Source organism: Urocitellus parryii (genome assembly GCF_045843805.1).
Source record: "Urocitellus parryii isolate mUroPar1 chromosome 10 unlocalized genomic scaffold, mUroPar1.hap1 SUPER_10_unloc_3, whole genome shotgun sequence".
Taxonomy (NCBI): Eukaryota; Metazoa; Chordata; class Mammalia; order Rodentia; family Sciuridae; genus Urocitellus; species Urocitellus parryii.
In genome coordinates, this window is record NW_027551756.1 from 169,216 (window position 1) to 175,215 (window position 6,000).

Below are 6,000 nucleotides of genomic sequence, written 5' to 3' on the forward strand. Positions count from 1 at the left end.
TGTGTTTTTAATTAGTTATTTATATAATTATTAACTTATGCATGCTAGAGATCACCATTGAGTTATATCTCCAACCTGTGGGAATTTTAATAAATCTTCTCTTTATTCTGAACTCTGTCCTTGGTTTCCCATGAAGCTCTCACCAAGTCCCTGGGGATCTTTTCATTGCCATATTCTCCTTTTTTAAAAATCTATGACTGAGCTTCCTGATGAGATATTTTACATACATCTCATCTCTGTCTTAAAACTGCTTCATGATCCCACCTGCCCAAACATGTTTTAGTCATAGTCTTTATCTGGGTGAATATTGCCATCACCTGCAAGAACATCTCACCCAAAGCTTGAGTGGCATCTGAAACACCTTCCCTTCCCTTTCTTACAACATTGTTCTACCTCTTTAGCACCTATCAAAAGTATCTTTTTTCATATAGCACTTGTTCTCATTTAAGCCCTCATCATTTTTTCCATGAATTATGCATTGTTTTTATTCATGTGACTCTTCAGTAACTTAACTGAAAACATATTTAGGGCCTAAATTTGTGAGGTAAGTGATGTAAAAGAATACAATTGGGGAACAGGGTTCCCCTATAGAGAAGACCTCTCAGAAGCCTTAAACAATAAAGGGAAATGTTCTGATGAGTGAGAACTACATAAATGAGCATCCTGAGGCAGGAAAACATTCAGAACATTCCAGAAGTTGAATTATAAGTTACTGGAAACTGCCATCCAATGAGAATGGAAAGGTAGTCATGGGTCAGATCCTAGATCAGATGGGCTTTCTACAGAAGTGATTACAGAAGGAAGTAGAACTTTAAAGTACGAGAATGACACAACTTTAAATGATAAGATGACCACTGAATTCCATGTGGACCACATTGGATACAAGCCCCTCTCCCTATGCCCAGACTTTTAGGATTGCCAGGAATTACCTCTAGGTGCTCCTGATTCTGAAACTAGATGAATTAAGATTTATCTCCCATACCACTTCCAAAATAAACTTTAAAATCTTAAGATAATGGACTAGTATTTCACTACATAGCCTTTGCCTACTTGCTCAAAACTAACACTCTTGGGCTGGGGTTGTAGTGTTCGCCTAGCAAGTGCAAGGCCCTGGGTTCGATTCTCAGCACCATATAAAAATTAAATAAATAAATATTGAGTCCAACTACAACTAAAAAATAAATATTAAAAAAAATTTTAAAAACTGACGCTCTCTAAAAACATCTGGTACTTTAACCATATCAAACCATGTGTAAATTTTTTTTCTTTTTTTTCTTTTTAGATATACATGACAGCAGAGTGAATTTTGACGTATTATACATACATGGAGTAATGAAGCATAACTTATTCTAATTAGGATCCATTCTTATAGTTGAACATGATGTGAAGTTACACCATTCTTGTATTCATATATGAACATAGGAAAATTATGTCTAATTTGTTCAACTCTCTATCCTATTCCCATTCCCCTTCCCCTCCCTGCATTCCCTTTTGCCCAATACAATGCACTTCTAATCTTCCCTCCCCATTCTACTTATTGTATAATAGCATCGAATGTAAGAGAGAAAATTTGGCCTTTGGTCTTTGGGGACTGACTTATTTCACTTACCATGATAGTCTCCAGTTCCATCCATTTACCAGCAAATGCCATCATCTCATTCTTCTTTGTGGCTCAGCAATTTTCCAGTGTGTGTGTGTGTGTGTGTGTGTGTGTGTGTGTGTGTGTGTGTGTGTGTATTATATTTTCCTTATTCATTCGTCTATTGAACAGCACCTAGGTTGGTTCCATAGCTTAGCTATTGTGATTTGTGTTGCTATAAACATTGATGTGGCTGTATCAGTGCAGTATGCTGGTAATATACTGATTTTAAGTCCTTCAGGTGTATGCAGAGGAAAGAGATAACTGGGTCAAATGGTGGTCTCTTTCCAAATTTTCTGAGGAATCTCCATACTGCTTTCTAGAGCAGGTGCAACAATTTGAAGTCCCACCAGCACTACATGAGTGTATTTTCCCCCACATCCTCACCAACATTTTTTATTACTCATATTCTTGATAATTGCCATTCTGACTAGAGTGACATATCTCAGTGTAGTTTTAATTTGCATTTGTCTAATTGTTATAGATCTTGAATATATATTTTTATATATTGCTTGACGGGTCACATTTTTTCTTTTGCAAAGTGTCTGTTCAGTTCCTTTGCCCATTTATTGATTGGGTTATTTGTTATTTTGTGTTGCTTTTTGAGTTATTTAGAAATCCTGGAGGTTAATTCTCTGAGACTTTTCCCATTCTGTAGTCTCCTCTTCACATTCTTAATTTCTTCCTTTGCTGTGAAAAAGCCTTTTAGTTTGATGCCATCCTATTTATTGATTATTGATTTTACTTCTGGTACTTTAAGAGTCTTGTTCAGGAATTCTGTTCCTAAGCAGACATGATAAAGAGTTGGGCCCATATTTTCTTCTACTAGGCACAGGGTCCCTGGTCTAATGTCTAGGTCCTTGATTGAGTTTTTTGTGGGGTGAGAGAAAGTGGTTAAATTTCATTCTGCTACATTTGAATTTCCACATTTCCTGTATGTTTTGTTGAAGAAGCTATGTTTTTCCAATGTATGTTTATGCTGCTTTGGGCTAGTATGAGATACCTGTATCTCTGTGTCTTCTATTCTGTTCCATTAGTCTTCATGTCTGTTTTGCTGCAAATACCATGCCATTTTTGTAACTATGGCTCTTTAAGTTCTGATCTTGTGATGCCTCCTGCTTCACTTTTTTCACTGAGGATTGCTTTGGTTATACTGGGTCTCTTATTTTTCCAAATGAATTTCATAACCACTTTTTCTATTTCTATGAAAAGTGTGATTGGAATTTTAATAGGAATTGCATTAAGTTTATGCAGCACTTTTGGTAGTATGGTCATTTTGACAATATTAATTCTCTCTATCCAAGAACATGGGAGATCTTTGCATCTTCTAAGGGCTTCTTTAGTTTCTTTCTTTAGTGTTTCATAATTTTCATTGTAGAGATATTTAACTTCTTTCTTTGTTAGATTGATTCTCAAAGATTTTTGTTTGTTTTTTAAGGCTGTTATGAGGGATAGTTTTCTTAATTTCTCTTTTAGTTGATTCATTATTGGTGTATGGACACATGATTGATTTATAGGTGTTAATTTTATATCCTGCTACTTTGCTGAATTTGTTTATGGTGGTGTCTTTTGGGCCTTCTAAATATAGATTTATTTCTTTGGCAAATAGGAATGATTTGAGAGCTTTTATTCCTATTCATATCCCTTTAATTTCTTTCTTCTGTATAATTGTTTTGGCTAGAGTTTCTAGGACTATGTTGGATAGAAGTGGTGAAAGAGGGTCTTCCTGTCTTTTTCCAGTTTTTAGAGGATATACTTTCAATTTTTCTCTATTTAGAATGATGTTGGCCTTAGGTTTAACATATATAGCTTTTACGATGTTAAGGAATCTTTCTACTATCCCTAGTTTTTATAGTGTTTTGAATGTGAATGAATTCTATATTTTGTCAAATTCCTTTTCTTAATCTATTAAGATAATCATGAGATTATTTTCCTTAACTCTATTGATGTGGTGAATTATTGATTTCCACATGCCGAAACAACCTTACATTCCTGGGATGAACTCAACTAGATAAAGGTGCACTACCTTTTAAATATGTTTTTGTATGCAATTTCCCATTATTTTATTAAGACTCTTGCATCTATGTTCATCAGGGATATCGTTCTCAAGTTTTCTTTCCTTGATGCATCTTTGTCTGGTTTTGAATCAGGGTGATACTGGCTTCATAAAATATGTTTGGAAGGGTTCCCTCCTTTTCTATGGAATAATTTGAGGAACATAGGTGTTTGTTCATCTTTGAAAGTCTGGTAGAACTTGGCTGAGAATCCTTCTGGTCCTGGGCTTTTCTTCCTTGCTAGGCTTTTGATGGCATCTTCAATTCCATTGCTTGAAAATGATCTGTATAAATTTTCTATGTCCTCCTGATTCAATTTGGACTCATTCATTTCTATGTCCTCCTGATTCAGTTTAGATCATACAATCTAGAAATTTGACAGTCTTCAAAATTTTTTATTTTATTGGACCATAAATTTTCAAAATTGTTTCTGGTTATCATCTGTATTTCAGTAGTGTTATGTCTTGTTGATGTAAAATTCCCTGAAGCAGTATGAAATGACCTTCTGGGTCCTTTCTCATTAACTTTGGCTTAAAGTCAATTTTATGTGATATGAGGTTAGAATCTCCTGCTTATTTGTGAGATCCAGATAAATGATATATTTTTTCCCATCCTTTTAGCTTCAGTTTGTGGATGTCTTTTCCTATAAGGTGAGTCTCTGGAAGACAGCATATTGTTTTGTCTTGTTTTTAATCCAATCTGTCAGTCTATGTCTTTTGATTGATGAGTTTAGGCCACTTATATTCAATGTTATTATTGAGAAATTATTTTTATTGCTAGTCATTTTGATTTCTTTCTGGTTTTCACTTTGAATTTGTTTTTCTTTGATTGTCTATTCTTCTAGTGTAGTCCCTCCATTTTCTGGTTTTAACTTTTATTTCTCATTTCTTCTTTATGAAACATTTTATTGAGTATGTTTTCTAATGCAGGCTTTCTAGTTTTGAATTCTTTTAACTTTTGTTTATCATGGAAGATTTTTATTTCATCTTCAAATCTGAAGCTTATTTTTTCTGGGTATAGTATTCTTGGCTGGTATCCATTTTCTATCAGAGTTTGATATATATTATTCCAAGACCTCTTAGCTTTGAGGGTTTTGATTGAGAAATCAGCTGAGGTGCATATTGGTTTCCCTGTACATGTAAACTGTTACTTTTATCTGGCAATATTTAAAAGTCTATCCTTATTCTATATGTTAGACATTATCATAATACTGTGACTTAGTGTGGGTCCGCTGGAATTTTGTATATTTGGGGTCCTATAAGCCTCCTGTATTTGATTTTCTATTTAATCACTAAGGTTTGGAAAATTTTCTGATATTATTTCATTGAATAGATTGTGCATTCCTTTGGTTTGTATCTGCAAGCCTTAATCTATCCTGATAAACCCTATATTTGTTCTTTTCATGTTATCCCATATTTGTTGGAAGTTCTGTTCATGGTCTTTTAAATATTTTCTCCATGGTCTACTCTATTTTAAAGATCATTATTTTGTCTCCATTATGTAAAACTTGGTCTTCCAAGTGGTGTAGTTTGTTCATGATGCTTTTCATTGAATTTTCAATTTGGTTTATTGTTTCATTTTGGGGATCTCTGCTTGATTTTTCAGAATCTCTGTTTATTAAAAGGTTCTTTCACTTCCTCTGTGTTATTTCACTCCTTATGTCAACCTATACCTTGCAAATCAGTTTAATTATGAACATTCTAAACTATTCTCTGAGATTTCTTCCACCATGGTATTGGAGGACTCTGTTATTGAAGTATCTTGGTTTTTGGAGGGTGATTTTTTTCCCTTGCTTTTTCATGTTATTTGTGTGTTTATCCATTTAAAATTATGATTTTAAGGCAGTAGAATTTCTACATTGTGGACTTACAGTGTCCTTGAAGGTTTCCAGTACATCACAGTTTAGTGGGAGAAAAATTAAAACACACAATACAAACAATATATAGCATTAAATCAAATAGTTCCTATTATGACATCTACAATATTAATTGTCACAATAAATAGAAATCATGTGGTCAGTTATTGCCCATAGTAATCAGGGTAAGTTTGCAAAAGATCTTATAATTTCAAATGATGGACAGGGAGAAAGCAGACGTGACATAGAATGTGATAATTATGAGGAAGGAAGAGAGAACCTAGAAGTAAAAAATTAAAGGAAGAGTGAAAGAGAGAACAATCAAAATTAGTTGTTAGGAGAAGAAAAGGGAGAAAGAGAACCAAGGGTAAGAGATAAGTGAGAGAAATAATATATAAAATTTAAAAAATAAAAATAAAAGAATACAAAATAAAATCAAAATATATTACTCA